General features: G+C 34.9%; 1 pseudogene; it reads left to right on the forward strand.

The window, feature by feature from the left end:
- Positions 1-292: 292 nt before the first annotated feature.
- Positions 293-11008, forward strand: LOC124897779 (annotated as a pseudogene).
- The last annotated feature ends 13417 nt before the right edge of the window (positions 11009-24425 follow it).

The raw sequence follows: 24425 nt of genomic DNA on the forward strand, positions 1-24425 counted from the left end.
ATTTGAGGAGCAAGATGAACATGAGGAATCCGTGAAACATTTGGGAAAAATTTGCAATCAAGTAAGGGAAACTGGAGGGAAGAAGAATGAGAAAGAGGCAACTGCTATTATAGTTGACAACGAGAATGTCGAATAAGACCACGTCATCATGGCCCTCAGTCTCAAGCCCAAATTCATACCCAAGCTCTCATAATTCCTCTCCAAATCCTTTATACTCCTTCTCCCTACCTCCATATCTAGTATGCTATGCACAACCTTCAGTTCAACTTCTTTCTTAAAATGGAGTGTATCAATGCCTCAGAGTCACCTTGCAACTCCACAAACATATCAAAGCCCTTCTAGGACCAATGTTCGATCCAAGACAAACAATGAAATGAGGAAAAAGTTGGGAGATAGCTTTACACTAATTGGAGAGTCATATGCTAGCTTCTTTCAGAGATCGGTAAAGTGGGGCATGATCACTCCTCTCCTCGGGTACACTCTTAATCAGCGTTTAAGAAATTTGATCCTAATGGATGATGTATGTATAATTCTGATGCTCAAGGTCATAGTATTAAAGATTGTCAAGATTTGAAAAGAGAAATTGAAAAGATGATTCAAGATAGATCAATTATGGTGCAGAACATTGATAGTGAAGAGAGCTCTAGTCATGCTGATATGCAAACCGGTGGATAAGATGTCAGGCTGAGCAATTGAGAAGTCACTCCTCTCCCTACTAGGAAGAGGTCTGGTAGTTTGTTTTGTTTTATTTTCTGTTATTCAAACTATTTCAGGGTTGTAGTTTGAGATCTATCTTGTTTTTTCCCTTTGTCATTATGTTCAAACCCTTCTATATTTCATTTTTAATTAAATTGAGTGTCCCTTTTTCCTTTGTGTTTTAAATATGTGTTGTTTGTTTGTTTTCTTTACATAGTACATTTTATGTTGATTCTAGTGATATGACATGCTAATGAAATTTTCAGCCAGATCTTAAAATTCAGTTTAAATATGATAATTGAATCAGAGGGCTAGAATTAGAAAAAAGGCATTCGAGAAATTGATAGAGTGTTGACACATTTGGTGACCATGTTGAAGCCTTCTTTCAAAATTAAGACAAATTTTTTTAGAAGAATAAATTGGTCATCAATTGGAGGAATGTCACAATTAGGTAAAAAAATATGTGATCCTATATCAAGATGAACATAAAGAAAATAAATTCCATGAAGGTATGAGTCATTCAATGTGAGGAATGTACAAAAAAAGTGGAGTTGTATGGTAGAAAAGCGCAGAAGAAGTAGTGACGAACAGTCTCAGTCAAAGTTAATATTTAAAAGATGTCACAAATGATCTTCATATTTCACTTTCATATTGCATGATATGTACTTGCATTTTCAAGGATTGATATGACGAAGGCATTTTATTCTGCAATCCAAACATCGTGTCATCCTTTGTTTAACCTATTTGAGCTTTAGTCCTATTTTCTTTCATACCCCTCTTTTGGAATTGAGATAGAGTTAGAAAAGCTCAAAACAAAAGTGTCAAGCAAAATAATAGAGTCAAAAAAGTATCAAAACAAAAAGAAAGAAAAAATATGTGTCCAAAATGAAAGAAAAGGGAAGAGTATCGAGAAAAGTAGAGTCAAAAAAATCCCAAAGAGAAAAGATTCAATAAAATAGAAAAAGAAGAAGTCAGAATCAAGCAAAAGAAAAAGTTGCCAGAACTACACATGAATTGATTCTCCTCTCCCGGGAGTGAGATACGTAGGCTGCCCTACTCGGTGCTCGGTCCAACCAAATGAATAATTTAGAATTTCCCAGTCAAAAGAAAATGGGGTATGGGTTAATCCTCATTATTTGAGTCGATTCCAAAATTTGTAAGTCTTACCCCACTTTAAATATTGTTTGGGCCTCATGTCAGTCTTTCTTTCTAACCTTATCCAAAAGCCAAGTTACAATCAAAGAAATACCTTCAGATCAGTCTTTGAGAATATTAAGGCTAAACATGCAATAGATATGACGACGCATTTTGGGAGCTACTTTTCTTTCTCAGTATAAGAAATCAGGAGAGAAATAAAAATGAGAGAGTGTTATTGGTGAAAACTTTCTCGGGCACTATAAGGAGATGGTAAGTTCAGAGAGATAAAAATGAGAGAGTCTTATCAGTGAAAACCCTCATAGGCACAGTAAGACGACTATGAGTTGAGAGAAATGAAAATAACAGTGTCTTACTTCGAAAACCCCTCACAGACATCGTAAAGTAATGATAAGCTGAGAAAAAATGAGAAAGGCTTGTTGGCGAAAACCCTTCAAGGTGCCACTAGCCGAATGAGGTCATAAATGCAATTGACCCAAGAAAGTAACTCATTTTCAGGGACATTAACTTAACAACAACTGGTAAAAAGTGTGGATGGAAAGATCAGGCAGATTAATCCAAAATGCATGGCATAATCATTAGAGTTGACTATTATTAGATATGTTTTTCATTTCTTTGTTTCGAATGGGGACGTTCATAGTCTTTTCTTTATTCTTTGTGTTTCTATTTTATTTTATTGAGTCAATTATCCTAGTAAAATACAATCATTGACATTTTTGTCTTTCTTGTCTTTGAGTCAAGTCCATGTCAAAACAAGTGAAAAAAGATTTCAAAATTGGCTACCAGGTTCTTCAATTGTACAAAGCAAGACAAAAGGCCAGCACATGAAAGAAGCAACATTGCAAGTCAGAACAAGGCATGCAGAATTTTTTTGTCAACACACAAATTTAGGGAATCCGTGGAAATACCAAGGTTTATAGGGAATTGTGTAATAAACATAGCAAATCAGAGATACTATGTTTGTTTCAGAGTTACTCTTAATATTCTGAGTTTGTACCAATGGTGCAATAAGGCAATGTCAAATGCTAATGATTGAAAGCAAGATCCAAATGGGACAAGTGCAAGAGAAATCTCCTCAAATGCCAAATCCACAAGCCAACCACCCTGTTTTAAAATCACAAATTTTCTTTGTATGAAAAAAGAACAATTGCGACCTTCTAATCAAGGGCTTCAAAGCACAAAGATCCAGAGTTACAATTCCTCATTTCTGTAAATGCAAAAGCAGTGTTGTTGTACAGGTTTGGTAATCATAATCATGGTTAATTCACCATCTTGTATCCCTAAGAGGCACATTCTCTAATTTGGGTCTTTCATGTCTCATGGCTAGGAGGTGCACATCCTAATTTGAGCCTTTAATCCTAAAAGATGCACTTTTGTAAGAATCTTTCACTTTCACTCATAAGAAAGGGACTTCTTGGTCTCAGTCATTAAATTTATCTTTAAAATGGTGAATTTGTTGATCAGAATCATGATTCATCTTTGCATTACGCACTGTTGCAAGTGGTTATAGTTGGGTATGACACCCTGACACCCGCAAAAGCTTTTGATGATAAACTGGGGAAAAAAGAAAAATTCAATTCTTGTTATTAGGAACTTCACTTCAGGACCCTCCTGGAAAATGAGAATTTACTTTATGTTCAGGACCCTCCTGAAAAATAGGAATTTATCTTATGTTCAGGACCTTCCTGGAAATTGAAACATGTCTTTCAGAAAAATGAAATTTTTCTTTATCATAATCTTTGTTTGGGATAATTTTTGTTCTAGTTTAGATTTTGATTTCAGGAACCGCCTGAAGAACAGGGCGAAGAAAGTAAAATTCAGGAGCCCACCTGAAGAACAAGGTGATGAAAATTAAAAGTCAGGAGCTCGCCTGAAGAACAGGGTGATGAAAATTAAAAGTCAGGAGCCCACCTGAAGAATAGGGTGATGAAAATTCAATGTCAGGAGCACGCCTGAAGAATATGGTGGTGAAAATTAAAAGTTAGGAGCCCGTCTGAAGAACAGGGTGATGAAAATTAAAAGTCAGGAGCCCACTTGAAGAATTGGGTGATGAAAATTAAAAGTGAGGAGCCTTCCTAAAGAATAGGGTGATGAAATTAAAAGTCAGGAGCCCACATGAAGAACAGGGTGATGAAAATTAAAATTCAAGGGCTCATCTGAAGAACAAGGGTCATGAAATTAAAAGTCAGGTGCCCACCTGAAGAACAAGGTGATGAAATTAAAAGTCGGGAGCTCACCTAAAGAACAGAGTGATAAAAATTATAAGTCGAAAGCTCTCCCGAAGAATAGAGTGATGAAAATTGTAAGTCAAGAGCCCACCTAAAGAATAGGATGATGAAATTAAAAGTTCGGAGTTCGACTGAAGAATAGAGTGATGAAAATTGTAAGTTAGGAGCTTGCCTAAAGAACAAAGTGATGAAAATTGCAAGTTAGGAGCCCGCCTGAAGAACAGGGTGATGATATTGCAAGTCAGGAGCCCCCCTGAAGAACAGGGTGATGAAATTCCAAGTTAAGAGCTCACCCAGAGAATAGAGTGAGGAAATTGCAAGTTAGGAGCCCTCCTGAAGAACAGGGTGATGAAATTGCAAGTCAGTTACTCGCCTGAATAATAGGGTGATGAAATTACAAGTCAGGAGCCCGCTTGAAGAACAGGGTGATGAAATAGAAAGTCAGGAGCCTGCCTGAAGAAAAGGGTGAAAAAGTTGAAAGTTAAGAAACAAAGTAAAGAAATTAAAAGTCAGCAGATTAAAAAATAGCAAGTCAGGAGCCCACCTGCAGAACAGGATGAAGAAATTGAAAACCAAGTAATAAGTTGAAGGAATTGCAAATTAGGAGCCTGCCTAATGAAACTCAAGTCAAGAGTCCAAAAGAAGCTTCATAAATAGGAATTTTGTAATTTCATTTATGTTTTAACTTGTAATTTTCATTTTGATGTAATGGCAGAGCCGTGGACCGGAACCTCAACAAAGTTTCACTCGACTCTCCAACTCGATATAATCCCTCTCCTTCCATCCCTTTGAGATACTTATGACTTGATTTCTTCATAACTTGAATAGGTTGGATGTCCTAATTCAAGACTCGATTGCCCTTCTTCTTTGTGATTCATTCATTTAATAATGATCGGGACAAAATTATGTCTCGTTGTCTACTTCTTTATCTGAAAATACTTTGTGTTTACATTCAAAGGGGTCATCCTATAGACACCTAATTTTTTCCCTCCCGAAGTCTAATTTTATCCATTTTTAGCTCACCTTACCATGCACCGTTACCCATGTGATTATACTCGACAAAAATACAAAAAATAACAACCCTTAACAAAGTTCCTAACAAATATTATATTGTTTTAATCATCCTAACAAACTTTATGTTAACCAACTCACACCACCCCACCCCTACCCCACCTCACACCCTAACTCATGATACCCCATCCACGCACCCCCCTCTTGGTCATATTTTTCCTTCTCCTTCAAGGAATACCCACAATAGATATATACATACACTATACAAAACCTCACCTGGAAAAAGAATATACACTATCACACACCTAGAATATGAAAAACTACAGAGCAACATCCATCATTCTCTTCACAAAATCGACCTCAGTAATATAGAATTAACGCACACATACACATAGAAAAAAGGAAAAAAATACACAAACACCATCACAAAAATATGACATACACTCTCACAACTTTACGCTCTACACACACGACATCACACATACACAATTGATCGAGGGAGAGATTGAGAGGGGTAAGAAATAGAGAGAATAGTGCAAAATTAGTAGAAAACGAGTAGAAAAAGTGAAAATTAGGGAGAGATCTATGACGAAGAAAGGTGACAGGTGGGGGATTGATGGTTTTTGGTGATTCTTCACCAGAATACCACCGGAATCTTCATCGGAACCTCTGGTTATTGTTGTTCTGGTGAAGTCTTTCGGAGAACAACCCACAAACTCCAAATGCGCTACTATTTCTGGTTTTTTCCGACAATATCTGGTCGGGAAATAATGTGTCTTTGAATGCCTGGGCCATCAGAGCTCCGGCATGATAGAAAAAAATGACCCAACCTCGTCCCCAATTGAACCCTCATCGGAACTTGTAAATGGGTTTCATTGGTCATCATGAATCTTGTTGCAATTTTGGTAAAAGACACTGAATTCATATCGAGGTTGGGATTGTTCGAGTTGTGTGTTCATCGTTTGAGGTTCGTCTGGTTCTTGGCCCGTGCTTCATCTCTTTTAATCGAACAACACATTGATTTCGAAAGGTCCAATTTGTAACTTTAGTTTTTTCTTAATTTTCATGTGATTGTGGTTATGAGTTGATATCGTTGTTTTATTTGTTTGGGTGATTTTTTCTTGATATGTGTTTGTGTTTAATGATTGATCTCGAATTGTACAATTTGGATGAAAACGATATCTTGTTGGATAATTAAAATCGGTAATTGGTTGACAAAATCAGGGTGGGAATTGAAAACTTGACAAAAAGTGAATATTGTTTAGTCTTGATTTATTGCATTGGTTGTTTTGGAGTAAATACGAATGCTAAACAAGATAGTATCATGATAGGATGAAATTGGTAGGTAAACGATAGGCTGGGTAGGCAAATTTAGGAATAATGATTTGTTGAGTGTTTGAATGTGTGTGAATGATTCGTTCTATTTTATCGCACAAAAATTGAAATTGTACTTATCTGGCCGGGGAATGCCCTGAGAGATTTGTATTAATTTATTCGGAGAATGCCCCGAGTATCATGTACGCAGATGAGGTTCGTGATCAAGGCCCGAGGCATCGGGTAAAGCATTGGAGCTTAAACTAGGACTAGTTTAGAATAGTATTTATATTTTACATATTTTTTTATTTTGGGACTGTATAAATGGACTGGACACTATATTTTGGATTGTTTTGTATTGTCTGTTTGATTGATTATTTTTATGTGTTTTGTATGGTTTATACATTCGTCGTGTCAAATTAGTCAATACACTCCACTAAGCGATTGTTGTCGAACCATGGGATCGAGGGGTGCCTAAAACCTTCCCCCGGTCAACAGAATTTCTTAATCAGAATCTTTGTTCGCAAACTAGTTTTAAAGAGTTAAATCATTTTGAAAAAGGATATTCGAGTGTGACTTGGCATACCCAATTTATGCCAAGTGGCGACTCTGAGTTTTGAATATAAAAGGTCCTTTTCGAAATAAATTTTCATCTTTTGTCACTTAATAATAAAAACCCTTTCAAACTTTAAGTCATAATCTCTTTGGTTAAAAAGGGGTGTGACAAGTATCATTGCAGTGCATAAATTTAATTTTCTCAGGAAAAATCCTTAGGAATCTGGAAGAATTAACAAGTGAAGGACTCGAAAAAATATTTTAAAGATTACGGTCAGGTTGTTGTAGAGATGTCTTATCTCTACATTCAGGCTAAGGACCTCATCAGTTAAGATTGACACCCTCTTCTTCAGTTCAGCATTCTCAATTCTAAGCAATCCAGTGTCACATGGTCTTTTTTTTAGAGAGATACTGAATTGACACTTAGAGCTTGTTGATTTCTCCATCTTTGGCAGCTAGGTTGAACTTTAGTTCCTCTTTTCCTTGCTGAGCTCCCGTTGATAAATGCTACCTGTTTGACACATTCAATTTTGTCCAGTATATTCAAGCCAAGAATTTGAACCACAGATTCTTGGGTTGGAGAATCACAGAAAATGCCATAATGATCAAGTATTTTGTTCAACCAATAACCATAAGGCTTGCCATGGTTTCTATTTAATAGCTACTTTCCTACACTATGACATACAAGAAAAGTCATGTAATTAAGAAATTAAACTTGATTAGTAAAAGAAACATTCTGGAATTCAGATTTTAACACATGATATAGCATGGGGCTAAAAGAGGGGAATAACGACAATAACATATATATAACACAATTGTGCCAGAGAAAGACATCAAGAATTTGCAACAATATGCTGGAGTTGAGGATGAACGAAGACTGAAAGAGAAATTGAGAATGCCATGATAGTTACAAATGATTAAATTTAGGACATAAATAATAATAATAAAATCAAAGCAAATCATTAAATTTAGGACATAAAAATAATATTTAAATCAAAGGATAATCTAACCAAGATTTATCGGAAAATCATACTTGTATGAGATGTTTAGATGTTGTAAAAACAAAGCAAAACAAAAGAATCAATTAGATTTGACCAATACAATAATTGAATTCATAAATATTCCATCATGATTAACAATTCCTTTATTTATAGGTGAAACTAACTTGGCCTTAAAGTAAGTGATTCTATTTTTTCACCAAAATAACAAAATAAACATTCGTTATAATACATCAAATATATTTACAATAGTGTTATTATGTTTTTTTTTTCTTTTTTCAGAACTTTTTTTTTTTAAAAAAAAAGGAAATTTACGTGTGTAATTGGTTGAAGATTACTTCTAATAAGGAATAGTTTTTTTTTTTTTTTCCAATTATACATTTTCCTAAAAAAAATTAATTATAAGTGTTATGATGTTTTCTTTTTTTACTTTTTTTTCGGATTATTTTTAATAAAGGAAACCAAAGTGGGCAATGATTTGAAGACTACTTCTAATATAATAAGGACCAGCTTCTTTCCAATTATACATTTTAATTAAAGAAACTATAATAATTTAAGGAAATAGGTGAAAAGATAATTTTGTCTATTGTGCAGACTTTTAATGAAAGACAAAAATTTCAATTCACTTTTTTAAGGGTCTTCACACTTCTAATATATTATAGATTATAGATATAAATTATAGATATAGATTATAGATAGATATAAATATAGATTATAAAATATAAATATAGATTATAAATTATAGATTATAAATTATAAATTATGGATAATAACCACATTCACTTGTGGAATTCGAAATTCTATGACATCGGTTATTTTTCAATTATAGTTTTATATCATACATGGGATGAAAAGTGACTGTGTTTGCAAATTTTAAAATCATGTTCATTGTCGATATGAAAATGTGACTTCTGCGGTAAATACTAAATAACGAATATTTCTGTTTAGGCAATAGTATCCTACTATCCTTAATGTTTTTCACTGATAAATTAGGAATAGTTATTATTGAATTATTCGATTGTTTTTTTCTTTTATAAAGCATTTATTCAGTAATCATTCTGATAAATATATTTTAATAAATGTTCTCCATGTTCCAAAAATACTACGATAAAAAAGATATATCCACTATATCATAAAAATAAAATCAAAATTTGATGAGAATGTAAAAAAAAAGTGTCATGACACATTTTTTAAAATTTCTCATTTATCCATGCCGTGATGGATAAATTTATTTTAACGGTCAACTATCTAACCATTGCATGTTATAAATTTTTATGAGTGAGAAAATTCAAAATGGGAGATTTTCGTGGATGTAGACTGTTTTAAGGTTCAAAATAGTCAACCTCATTGTTAAACGCTCTGAATCAAGTTTATCCCTCCAATGACTTGATTTTAATTTCGTATTTAAAAATGTTTTCATCATTATTCATAAAATAAATCTTAAACTCTTCATCGTCATTTTTCTTATGGTTATCGTCATACTCCATTCTTCTCCCTCACATTAAAGAAACTTTTGTTTACTTTAATCCATTGAAGTTCATTGTTGATGTAATGTCCAGGTTCATTGCAGAGGTGCATTTGTTAATTTTTTTTTTAATTTTATATTCCATTATAATTTTAAAAAGTAAATAAGAATTTTGTGAATTTTATCTAGCAATGTGTTTGACAAGTCCTATTGCACTTCTTCTAACTACTAAAGTTTTACTGAAATATGTTGTTTAAAACAATTTCAAAATCCGTGTTATGAGTCTATTCTGTTTTATCATGTTTAGCCAAGATGTTGTCTAAGTTGTTCCCTGTCCTTGGTATTATTGTGGCTGATGTTCTTGATTTTGGAATGTAAGTTCTGGAAACATCCTTTAGGAATTGTGCTGAATTTCCTACATTATTTGGATTCTACTACAGTTTGCATTTTAACTCAGAAAGGTTTTCTTGGTGTAAAAGTATTCTTTTATATCTATCCTTTTCTAGAAGAAGAAATTTTGGACTGATATAAATAGAGGATGTTGCTTCTCATACCATATCTCATATCACAAAAGCATCCACAATATAGTCATTAAGAATCTTGTTTATGAGGAAATTATTCTCTTAAAAAGTTTTATGCTTTTTATATTAGTTTCCCAATATATAGTCCAGTTACCAAATCATATCAGATGCTATTTTTTAGTATAGTTTATTGTTTTTGTAGTTTGATATATCAACGTCAAGGTGTGCAATTGTTAACTTCTGCATGAAGCGTTGTAATCTCGATTCCAATAGTATCACTATAGGTAATTTCTGAAAGAGAAATGGAGATGTAACTAATTAGGAAAATGTTTTGCAGATCAAAAATCAGGGAATCAAAGTATAGCAGGAGGTGTATCAAAGGACATGACAACATTTGTACATGCAGACTTAACTTGCTTTCGAGAAGTCGTCCAACGATTAACTGGTACATCTGAATGTGGTGATGCAAATTCCAAAAGTTCAGCAACAACAAAGACTTCAAAAGTACAAAAGCAGCCTATATCAAAACTCCATCGCCGCAGACAATGCCAAAGTCCAGACATTGAGATCACTAATTCCCAATTTCAGCCCATTATCATTCCGAGTCCCTACGCGTGGTCCATTCCTTAAGATCAATCAAGTTTATCACTTAGTCCTTCAATTCGTCCTAATAAACGAGCTTCTCCATCCATTGAGATGATAAATAAAGTGGAAGAAGAGAAAGCCATCAAAGAAATAAAGTTTTACATGCATCCATTCCCTAGGTCTAAACATGGAAACGAAGCAGAACCAGGGTTACTCACCTTGTTTCCTTTAATTTCCCCTCGTGAAACAATGGATCGTGACCAATGAGTTGAATGATTTTGTGAAATATTTCATTCACAAAGTGATTTTGCAGTTCTTGCTCTTAAGCTCACGTTTTTCAGTAAAGAATATTATATTCCCAGACACAAATCTTTACTTGCAGTATTTAAAAATGAGATCCTTAGTGCTCAGTTTATCATAATCATTCACACAAAGATGCAACAAAAACACAAGCAAAATACCAGTTTTTCCAACCTTTAGAATGCTTACAAAATGTTTACATCCCAACAGAAAAGATTGCTTAGTCCTAACCAAGTTGATTTAGTAATATATGCTTACAATCAAAACAAAAAGATTGCTTGCTACCAACCGACCTGGTTTAGTAATATATATATACCAAAAAAAGGCAGCCTAGTGCACTAAAACTCTCGCTATGTGCAGGGTCCGAGGAAGGCCCTACCTCAATCTAAGGGTCTACTGTATGCAGCCTTACGTTGCATTTCTGCTAGAGGCTTTTTTCAAGCTTGAATTTGGACCTCCTAGTCACATGACAGCTCCCCTACCTTACCAGAGCTGGTTTATTAATATATGCTTATAAAATGTTAATATCCAATCAAAATTATTGCTTACTACTAACCAAGCTGATCCAGCATAAATCATTCAATTTTATCATTGTTTCACCGTTGACATATTCTTGATCACCATAGTCGTCATCATGGTCAATATGTGTACGTAAGCACCCCCCCCCCCCCCAATGTTTTGTTATCATCAACTTGTGAAGTTGAGAGAATGTTAGTGAACTCTGTGAATGGATCTATACTCTTTCCTGAAGGTGAATATGCAGAATTTAGGTCTTACTGGTCACTACACATTTGAGTTTTGGTAAGGTAAGCCACAAATTTGTAACCAAGATGCTCTGGTAGATTGATAAATTTATTTGAGTGTTTGACCCAGAACTCCATGGGAGATCCCTTGGAGAATACGAGCTGGAAAGAGAATTGAGAAAAAAGATGGTGATTTATGGAAAATGACAACTGCCTTCATCCTATCTTCTACACAATGTATATATACACACACAGTGAAAGGAAATATGTAGAAAATATCTCCTAACTAACTAACTAGTCTATTCCAAGTAATTAAAAATTGCCACTTAGACTAACTTGAGCTTAACTAAGCTAACTTAATTAGCTAATCCCAACACCCCCTCCCCAAATTGGAGGTGATACATTCATGGACAACTTGCTTAAAACTTAATAATTTTTGGTTCCGCTTAAAGCCTTGGTCAGTATGTCAGCTAATTGCTCAGTTGTAGAAATGTGTTGCAATATGATGAGGCCTTCTTATAGCTTGCCCCTAATAAAAATGAAAATCCACTTCAATATCCTTTGTGTGCTCATGAAATACTGGATTTCTTGCTATGTGAATGGTTTCTTGCCAGTCACAAAAGACTTGTATAGGCAGAGTGCAAGGTTCATTCAAATTTTTTCATCAATCTTTCTAACCACACTAATTCTCCAACAACCTTCCTTATAGATTTGTACTCTACTTCTGCTATGGATAGTGAAACAGTACCCTGCTTCTTTGATTTCCACCTAATGGGACTATCCTACATGGACATTATAAATCCACTTACAGATTTCCTTGAGTCAGAACATGATGCTCAGTCTGAGTCATATAATTCACTGATCCTGCAGCCCCTATCCTTAGATAAGAAAATTCCTTTAGTAAAATCACCAAATCCGCAATGAATTTCCGTTGTGTAATCACAACTCCATTAGCCTTGTAGAGAATCTCTAATCCTAGAAAGTACTGAAGTTTGCCTACATCCTTGATCCTACAGTGATCATGTAGGAATATCTTCAATGCCTCTATCTATTCTATGTCAGTTCTAGTCAATATGATGTCATCAACATACATTGTAACAAGTACATTGCATGTCCTTCTTATGAAATAGTGAGTAGTCACTATTTGAATGTATGTAACCCCTTAAGTGTAATGCAGTGGCTAACTTCTCATACCACTGTCTGCTAGCCTTTTTTGGCTCATACAAGGACTTTCTCAGCTTAAAGAACAATATATTGTCACTTACATCCAAGACCTATGGGATATCTATGTAAACTTTCTCACGGAGATCTCCATAGAGGAAGTCATTGTTCACATCAAGCTTGTACAAAATTCAACTCTTTTTGACTGCTAAACCAATCAAAGTTCTCACTATGGTCATCTTGACTACAATTAAAAATGTCTCTGTGTAGTCAATCCCTGCCTATTGAGTGTAGCTCTTTACTACAAGTCTGGCCTTGAATCTTTACACAGACCTACTAGCCTTATGCTTGGTATTGTATACCCACTTACACCCTATGGATTTATTATGTGTAGTCAAAGATACTAGGTCCCCAGTGTTATTAGCATATAAAGCCTCAAATTCCAATGTCAAGGCTACTTGCCAGACAAGTTTTATGGCTGCCTCCTCAGATGAGGATACCTCAATATCATGTGTATTATGTTGGAATATCTGTTGACTATTAGGAGGAAAAAAGGCAGGTGAAGTGTGTTATGTGTAAGTAGGTAGTTTATAAGCATAATTTTTTTACATAAAAAGGTAAAGTGTGTGCATTCTACTTGATCTTTTTAGGTGGCAGTTTATTGTGCTCAGTATCAATAGATCTAGATCATATTGAAGCTTGAGTTCTATCGGTAATATTGTATGTCTCAACTAGTAATAGAACATGATTATGAACACTATTTGTAACTCCGATGTAGGTGTGGTGTTACAAAAATTGAAACTCTGATGTCTGATGTAGGTGTAGTGTTAAAGTCATAAGTCACATTATTAGCAACATCCTTTCTCAACACATGATCATTATTGAAAGTATTGTAATTAGGACTTAATAAGTGAGAATATGGATTAATCCTTTTCAAGACTAAATTAAGGCTAGAGTCAGGAAAACATAATACAAAGAGAAATATATTCTCATAATACATAACATCTCTGGAAATATGTATCCTTGTAGAGCTCAAGTCTAGGACCTTCTACCCTTTAGTATTGAAGGGGTAACCAACAAATACATAAGGTATGGATATTTGTTCCAACATATCCTTATGTGTTTTCGGAGTAACAGGGAAACATTGACAACCAAATGACCTAAGGTTTGAATAGGTAGATAGTTTGTGGTACAATATTTCAAAAGGTGTTTTATTTTGTAGTGTTGAACTGGGATGTCTATTTATTAGGTAAGCAGTTGTTAGGATATGTACCCCTAAAATCTGATGGAAAGTTTAGATTGACACACCAAGGCTCTGGAGGTTTCAAGCAAATATTTATGTTTTTTCTCTACAACACCATTCTGTCGTGGTGTGTTGGCGTAAGTTCTTTGATGTATATTATTTATCTTGCATAAAATCATATGTTTCCTTATTAGTGAATTTTGTACCATTATTAGTTCTCACAAACTTGACAAAGTTTTGAATTAGTTTTTAATCTAGGATATGAGAGCCTTAATTGTTTGCAAGGTATTAGTTTTTCTATGTAGTAGTTGAGTCCATGTTGACCTATTAAATTCATCAAATACAGCCACAAAGTATATTTAGTTTGGATGCATTGGTGCATGGTATGGTCTCCATAAGTCAATGTTTAACAAGTCAAATATTGCTTGGATTTTATGTGAGGACTTTAAAGGAAAAGGAAATCTTACTTGACTAACCATTGGGCAAACAAAGCATGTGAAATATTGTCTTTAGGAAAAATAAATGAGTATTAAGGATAGAGTTCTTATTTTTCCAAAGGGTACATGACCTAATATAGTGTGCCATAGGCGATCAACATTATGTCCATGAGATAAATATTGATTCATGACACTTAGTAGACCATAAAACCTTGATAGAATATAGTGGATTTGTAGTACTTATAATTCAAACTTTCTCATTACTTGAAGTAGGAGAATTTATACGAGGGATAGAGTGTGAAGCATCAATTTGCTTACTCAAAATAGAATAAATAGGAATATCATGTACAAGTGGTTCAAATAAAAAACTAGGTGAAGAAAAGCTAGAAGAATGAAATAAACTACTAACAACTGAACATAAAAAAAAGTAAAACAAGAGTGTGAACAACTATAAGATCTTGGACAAAGAAAGTATAATCCATTCCTTTCCATTACCAATCTCCAAAGGGCTCATTAGTGAAAGACCCTGCATAAGAAAAAAAGAGCTATTAAAACTGGTAATGGAAAGTTATGCAGAGGAAAAAGATAAGATTGAATTTGAAACTGGATATGAATAATAATTTATTAAAAATTAGTGTTGATCTTAGGCATGCATCAACAATTTCAATCACAACCCAGGATCTAACAAAACATACACATGAAGATGAAAGACCTGTAACGTACCTATAACCACATCAAGAGAGCTTTCCTAATCATGATGAGACTGAAGTGCATACAATCTGTTCTGGTGCTGTCCACTAGTGGCAGTGGAAGTGGTGCCCTGCTGAGTCAGGCGACCTACTAGAGTTGATGACTGATTGGACTGACCCTATCGGTGCAAATATCTTTCCCTCTAAGAAATTACTCTACATTCCTTAATCCTATGGCTTGGATTACCACACTCAAAACATACATCACTGCCAGCTTTACACTCACCCAGATGATTCCTGCCATATTTCTCGTAGAGCGGATTAGTACGACCATTATTCACACTACCCTGGGGCTTAGAGCCTGGCGCCCTATCCCGGCTGTCATTCTTAAACTGTGGTAATGGCGTACTAGCTGAAGATGGAGCTAGGGTAGAAATCTTCTGATGGAACAAAGAACAATTACCACCCTCTGACTTTGGCTGAGAAAAATTAAAGCTACCTATTTTGGCCCTCTTTTTCTCCCCCCTCTCTCTTTTCTTAGGTTTCTATTCCTCAATGTTTAAAGGATGAACCATAAGCCTAGATATGTCCATCTTCTTTATAAAGATGGCAGTTCTACACTCCTTGACCACACCATCAGATATACCAGACATGAACTTACTTATTCTTGACTTATTATCAACCACCACCGAAGGGGCATACCTTGCCAACTAAGTAAACTTAAGCGAGTATTAGTTCACATTCATATTACCCTACTTTAAATTAATAAACTCTAAAACCTTAGCTTTCCTCAACTACAAAAGGAATAATCTGTCTAAAAGGTCGTGGCAAAGTCCTTCCATTCTACAGGCCATGCATCTATGCCCCTATCCTCCTTTCACTGCTTATACCACGTATGAGCTATATCCTGCAACTGATATATAGGAAACTATGAACACTCACTCAATGTAACATCCATGATATTAGTTACTTTCTAAACCATATCAAGAAATTCATGCGGATCCTCCTCAGACTTGGATCCTAAAAACAAAGAGGGATTCATTTAAGTAAAATTTTGAATCCTAGCTGCAGATGTATTTTCCATTATATTAGCTGGGGCAACAACTTGCTAATTGTTCTGGGAAGCTACTGAGTGAGATAATATTGTGAATGAAGCACTGAACTAGGCATGAGAGACGTGTTCATTCAGGGGATCTTCCTGAATAGGCGGAGGTATGGGCTGGCTCCCATTATTACTTTTGATATTTTTTTTGGGAGGTATAACCTGTAACAGAATAAAACATGGATTAGAAAGAGAGTTTAAATAGAGCTCATGTCACTCTCATGACATGAATACTGAGGAAAACTTTTCCTAAAATGTCTTTTAGCCTCTTGTCCATAAGTATAGTATGCTTCACACTCATGCACAAGACTCTACTCAACCCGGCTTTTCAGACTCCCTAGGACACTGTAAAACCTTAGGCTCTTATACCAAGTTTTTCCATAACCCGAGGCTACCCCTGGTCACGACAATGGTGCTTACGGTCACAAGTGTTCACTAGCTAACCCATGATTTGGTACCTGCTGTGAGCATTGAGTAAATTGATAATAAAAAAAATATGTAGAAAAACAATTAATAATTCCATAAGGTTTTAAAGACTGGAACACGATTAAATCATAGATCTCAAACATAAAAAGACATACTGAGAATATTGACAAAACAACTGATAAATCGACTAACTGTCTGAATGTATGAAAAGCCTCTAACTGACCGACATTGAAATTAATGGGACAAACCCTCAACTAACTTCGACTAAATAGAAATAGTGATTTATTGAGATAAACTAAAATAAAACAATCATGTCCTCGATATATGAGGACTAACCACGACTTTTGCTACTGATAAGCTGAACTGTCTAACCATAGTTAGGAAACTGTGCATCTGAACCTATGATATAAGACATCATAGTGTGAATAAAAGTATGCGGTCAGTAAGTTGAATATATTGGTTTATGAGATGAGTTTAAGATGTAATGCAAGGGTTAACTGTGCATGAAATAATGACTTGATGAATAAGATAAGATAACTTAGAATGTATGCATGAAATAGCTAAGCAAAAACCATATGAGCTATAAAATTTGAGAATGCATGACCAAACATATATTATTTTTGAGATAATCTGTAAGCTAAAATACTAAAATTTGATAACTGAATAACTAATAATCTGTATGCTTTGGTCAAGAAAACCTAAACTGAATTCTGTACTGAATACTGAACTGAGACTGTGGGAGGTATCATCTAACCGACATGCCCCAATCTCAGCTAAGTAGGTTCCAACTTGTACCCCAGTTAGAAGGGTATCAGTACCGTGCCACGAGTACTAACACTGGCTGTGTGGATCTACTAAACTAATGTCCAGAAGGACCAGGGTGTTATGTCAAAAGTAATGGGTGATCCCTGAGAGGAAGTCAAGCCTAAATTAATGGGTGACTCCTTAGAGAAAGTCAAGCCTAAACTGATGGGTGACTTCTCATATCCTACGCTGGATACATAGCTTTAGAATACAGGGACCATTACTAATAACTCTACCTAACTGACGAGGAAGCCGCCATCCATGCATTCGCTCGGTTCTAAATCCTACTCCCAACTGAACTGACATTGATTACTGGACTGTACTAAGTTTAGCTAAGCAAACAAATGATTATGATGGCTAACTGAATGAAAATGATTATAGTTTATCTGAAACCATTCTAAGGATACTAAAATTATGTAAACAACTAAGTATCGAGTGTTCATAACCCTCCAAAAATGAATGAAAATAATAATAATAAGGACATATAAAATCATTGAAACCATAATAGGGGATCATTGTTCAAAACCCAATCATTTAGACATTTCATCAAACACACAAAATTTGTAATCATAAGCATGGGAATAGTAAAGTATTTGAAGATAACATATTTATAATACCAAAACCATGAATTAGGGATTAAACATGAAAATTTCATCATTCAAACATGTAAGGGCTGATTGTATTGAAAAACACTTGTAAACATAATTTATAATTAAAATTTGTAAGAGCTTCATGGAGATAATTCATCTTAAACATGTATAATTCATAATTTAAAACATAAAAATGGATTCTTACACTCCATGGGTGAAAAGAGCCCATGAATGAACATCACACATACCATAAAAATTAAATCTTGAAAGAGAAATATAAATCTTTAAGCTTTCTTAAATGTTGTTGGATTTGGGAACTTGATTTCTTGATTTTCTTGAAGAGGAGGTAATTGAATTTAATGAACTTGGGGGATTATTACGGTTTCTTTGAGAGGGGAATTAGGGAAAATGGTCTCATAATGCCCTAACTGATATTTTAATTCGTATTTTTATGAATTGGATTGAGGAAAAAATACTCAATTGCCCTTTTAAGAATTAAATTTACAACTAGATAGAAGATTAAAGGTCCACCATGATGCGGTGAGGCTTCTACCATTATATCCACCACGACGCACCACTATCGCAGTGAGCTGCTGGAATCAAAATCCAAACACGACTCAATTCCCATCCAAAAAATCCGAAACTTTCTCGAGTTATGCTCCTTATACCCTTGAACATGAATTAACTCAAAAACCTACGTCTTGGGCTAGGAAAAATAATTTAAAAATCCTTACAGTTAAGAGGCCAAAATAAGACTAAGTCCCTAACACTTAGTGAAATTTTTAGGCTTTAAGCCTTTTATGCATGCAACTAGGAGCTGAACTAATCTAAGTATAATATGGGGTATTATAAATTCACCTAACCCTTTTTATTGATGTAATGATTATGATGGGTTATCAGGGCGACCTCTGATTCATGTGGGCTTGAGGTGCCCATACGACATGGCTAGATTTGGGGCTAGTCATAGGGAGATTGAGTTTGGTATTAATTTGGTTTCGGAGAATCATCCAATATCTGTTTCTCCTTATAAAATAGCTCCAAATGAGTTGAGAAAACTCAAGGAGAAACTTAAGGATCTTTTGTATAAGGTTTTCATCCATCCTAGTGTATCCCTATGGGGTGCACCAGTGGTATTCGTGCGAAAAAAGAATTATTCCCTTTAGATGTTCATTGACTATCAACAATTTAATAAGGTAACAGTTAAGAACAAGTATCATCTTCCAAGGATAGATGGCTTTTTTGAATAGTTGCAAGGTGCCAAATTCTTTTCTAAGATTGATCTTCAGTCTGGGTATCATCAGTTTAAGATTAGGGATTTGACGAACCAGGTTTTCAGATAGTTTCTAGATTTTTTTTCTCATTATTTTCATTGATGACATCTTGGTCTATTCTAGGAGTAAGGTGGATCATGACAATCACCTCCGTATGGTGTTGTAGACATTAAAGAAGCAGTAGTTGTATGCCATATTCTTCAAGTGTGAGTTTTGGTTTAACGCTATAATTTTTCTTAGTCATATTATTTCTTGTGAGGATATTATTATGGATCCACAAAATGTGGTGATAGTTAAAAGATGGCCTAGACCCACAATTCCAATTGACATTCAGAGGTTTTCTGGTTTGGCTAGGTATTATAGGAAGTTTGTGGAAAGTTTCTCGATGATAGCTGGCCTATTGACTAAGTTGACCTAGAAGAAGGTAAAGTTTTCTTGGTCGGATGCTTATAAGGGGAATTTGAAGAATAAGCTAACTCTGACTCTGGTTTTGACATTGCCTAAAGGCAATGATGGGTTTTTGTTTTATTGTGATACATCCCTAGTGGGACTTGGTGCATTTTGATGCAGCATGGGAAGGTTATTGCTTATGCTTCTAGGCAATTGAAGGTAAACGACAGGAGTTATCCTACTCATGATTTGGAGCTTTTAGCGATGTTTTTACCTTTAAAAATCTGGAGGTATTATTTATACAGAGTTAACATGGACATCTTTTCTAATCATAAGAGTCTACAGTACGTGTTCACTTAGAAGAGGATTAATATTAGGCAGAGAAGATAATTGGAGCTTCTTAAGGACTATGATATGAGTCTTTACTACCACCTAGGTAAAGTTAACGTGGTTACTGATGCTCTTAGCAGGTTGTCCATAGGGGTGTTTAGCTAATGTAGATAAGGAAAGGGGGAATCGGCGAAGGATATTCACTGCTTATCTAATCTCAGATTTTATCTCCTGGACTTCGAGAAAAGTGGTGTGATGGTACAGGAAGTGGTTCGGTCATCTCTTTATGCAAAGATCAAGGAAAATCAAATGCTAGATCCTATATTGACAAAAATCATGAGTGATGTTGCTAGGCAAAGGGTGAGGGTGTTTGAGATTAGTTGTGATGGTAGCTTGAGGTACTAAGGAAGGTTATGTGTTCTTGATGCCGATGGTTTGGAACAAAGGATTTTGGATTAGGTGCATGAATCACGCTATGTTGTTAATCCCAGTTCGATAAAAATATATCATGATATCAAGGAGATGTATTGGTGGAGTGGTATGAAAAGGGATGTGGCTGATTTTACGGTCAAGTGTATGGTGTGCCAACAAGTTAAAGTATAGCACATAAGCTCTGGAAGGTTGTATCAAGAAATTATGTTGGCTAAATGGAAATGAGAGGTAATTGTAACACCTCAAAAATGGTCTAGAGATGTCACCTGGTGCTTAGGACCATAAGTGATCCCAAGCTAACCCTTCTACTGGCATAACTCATGAGCAACTGAATAAAATACGTACATCTGAATAAACTAAGTGGCAGATTACTCTTTTCCAAATCTGATCAATACAAAACTAAATTAAAATGAGTATAGTTCTTCTTTTATAAGCAAAACTCGAATCAAATACCTTAACTCTACTCACTATCTATGAAGCCTTTACTAGTATTAACTTTAGGTAGCTGCGACATGACCCTCTGCTATCCCGAATCAATACGACTGAATAAATAAAAATAAAATATTGCCCAAGCTATATGAATGACTCGAGCCCTTGAATTAAGAGGACTCATGACCTACTGTCTGGAAGTTACAAAACTGCCTGAATATGGTATGAGTGCTACACCTGAACTGGTACCTACATTATGAGGCAATGTAGTACATAGACATATATGTGGATCAGTACTTTAAGGAAGTACTGAGTATATAGGGGTGAAATGCATAAGTAAAACATTATCTCATCATCATAATTTGTGAAACAATGCATGCAAAATATAAATGACTCATATAAGCTGGAATATCTGAAATACTGAGAATAATAGTCATGAGAAGCAAGTCATGCTTTATAAATCTAGTAAGTCATAACATTTAGTTCTAAAAGTTGTACTTGTATTCTCTCTTTAAATCATACTGTCTAAATGTAGAAAGGACTCACTCAAAAATATGAAATCTGCAAACTGAAACTATAACTATTATCTTTTTGAAAAGCATAATCTAAGAAAAATATGTGAGCCTTTACACTTAATCTTATAAAAGCTTTTCTATCATTCTTTTCCTGTGAAACTTAGAAACTTTGGGAACTTTGGAAACTTAAAACTTTGGGACTTAAGGAGTTTTTTCTAACCGTCATAAATCATGTGAACTGACATGAAGTCCAACATCTTGCCCACATTAGGGAGAGTTGTTCTATCATTGCCATCGAATAGAACCTTTACTTAAGTGATCACTATCTTAGTCCACTATGGGCAAATCAGAAACCTATGGTGGCACGTAGTTCTGGGGTATGAGACCTTGGAATCATACCCAACTCGGTGCTAAATACTATTCCCATACTTATTGCTCACAAATTTTATGAAATCCACCTTAAAACAACACAAGGGTTTATAATGAAAACCAATTATACTTCTCTTTGCTTTAAATCATAAATAATGTCGATTCCTATATTAGCTTAGGTCCAAAAGATAAATATTTATTTAAAATATGAATTCTTTCTTGTTAAAGCATGCTAACAATATACTCTTCATGAAATATCAAAATTCATACTGGGGTTTAAAGTATATATACTTAAATGATCAAAATTTTGTAATGAAGCTTAATTCTCAACAATTATCTTGGAAACACTTGAAAATATTAATTCACCATAGGAATATGCAATTAATGATATAAATCCTCAATTCAAAGTAATAATAGGTGGGATAAATATGCAATTTAAGGCTTAAATCACTTATATCTTCATAAACTTAAAACAAGATGCTTTGGGTATAAACCCCAACTTGCAAATAATGTAACATTTAATAAAATTCAAGTTTTTGGGCACAAGAACAAAATATTTGTCCTTTTTCAAACCCCACATACCTTGAATGATGAACTAGATGAACAAGTTTTCTTTTAGGATTCTTTTTGTGCCCTTGAATGATGATTCTTGGAATTCTTGAATTGGGAACTTTGAATCTTGAATTGATTTGGGAAAAGAATGGTGAAATCTTGGGGAATCTTGAAGTTGAATGTTGAAGCTTAGGGTTTTGCTTGAAAGAAACTTTGATGAATATAGGCATAAAATACTTGTAATAGGCTTAAATCTTGTGATTGGTTACAATTAGGGCTAGGAGAATGACCAAAGTACCCTGTTCAAACCCTTAAACGGAACTGGAAAAATGACCAAAAATACAAGTTTACTGGGCCACCACAATGTGTCACTATCATGGTGGCTCACTAGAAACGGACGAACAGGAACTGAGCACTCACCGTAGTGCATCACAATTATGGTACCCCTTGGATTGCCATTTTGGCCCTTGATGCAATGCGCCAGCATCACGGAGTCTTACTAGAATGGGACAATTGGGAAAATGGGCTTCTCTGCAATGTGGGACTATCACAGAGGACCACTGGAATTTGACAATTGCAGATTTTTCCCTCTCCGTGATGCGCCAAATGCCTAGGTGGCATGCTGTCAACTTAAAAATGCTCTAACTGCTCAATCGAGTATCGAATTTAGGTGAATTTGGCATCGATGGAAAGCTTATTTAATTTCCCACATAATAAAAAGTCAAAATATTAAAAATACTGCATGAAATAAATGGTATTCATCTTTGAAGCAAATTTTTAACATTTTAGGGATGAATTTAAGCTAGGAAAAATATGGGGGTATTATAGTAATCAATATAGCTTTCATTACTGTTCTTCCTCGATCTCAGCACCAATTTGATTCGATTTGGATTATTGTGGATTGGATAACAAAGTCTACTTATTTGTTGCTGCTATAGACTAACCCTTTTGGCTAAGGACTCTATGTGATTATATCTTCAGGAGATTATAAAGCTGCATTAGCTACCTATTTTGACTATATCTGATTGTGGTATGCAATTTTTATCTCATTTCTGGAGATCTTTTCAGAAAGGGTAAAGCAGAGAGGACTATAAAGATATTAGAGGACATGCTTCATATGTGTATGATTGATTATGGGTTCAATTAGGTTTAGCATCTACCTTTGGTAGAGTTTTATTACAACAATAGCTATCATTCTAGCATTGGGATGGCCCCTTTTGAGGCATTGTATAGTAGGAGGTGTAGGTTTCCTATTGGTTTATTTGATCTTGGTGAGGATGATATATTTGTCCCAGACATAGTTAATCAGGCTATGGAGAAGGTAAAGGTGATTTGGGATAGGCTTAAGGCAACCCAAAGTCGCCAAAACTCCTATACGGATGTAAAGTGTAGAGAATTAGAGTTTGAGGTTAGGGATAGGGTATTCCTAAGGGTATCTCTCATTAAGAGAGCAATGCAGTTTGGTACAAAGAGGAACCTCAGTCCCCGGTATGTTGGTCCTTATGTGGTATTGTAGAGGGTTGGTAATATGGCATATGAATTAGATTTCCCTTCTAGTTTTAGATCCATTCATTCGGTATTTCATGTCTTTATGTTGAGAAAGTGTCTTGGTAATCCTTCTTCAGTGGTTTCTTTGGAAGGATTGGGTATCTTAAATTCTCTGTCTTATGAAGAGGTCTCAATTAAGATACTGGATCACCAGGTTTGTCTTTTACAAACAAGGATGTGGCCTCGATTAAGGTTCTATGGTAGAACACCAAGGTGGAAGAGGCTATGTGGGAACTAATAGCAGACATGAAGTCCAAATATCTACATCTATTTTCTACTCTGGATATTCATGTGGAAGGTATATGTTCTTGGTCACATCTTTGTTTTCTTACTGCGTTAAAGGTTAAATGTTTGATAATGTAAATGACTCATGCTTTTGTTTGGCCTACCTTGTCCATCATTTAGGGATGAATTATCCTAGTGGGGGATACTGAAACACCCTGGGTTTGTACCTTTAAAGAATTTCTTATATTGCTTAATTTTGGACATCATACTACTTATAGATACCAATCGTATAATGGGTTACAGTTTATATGCTCTCAATCATTTGCTAACCATTGTTGGTT

This window comes from Capsicum annuum, chromosome 1 (assembly GCF_002878395.1).
Source record: "Capsicum annuum cultivar UCD-10X-F1 chromosome 1, UCD10Xv1.1, whole genome shotgun sequence".
NCBI lineage: Eukaryota > Viridiplantae > Streptophyta > Magnoliopsida > Solanales > Solanaceae > Capsicum > Capsicum annuum.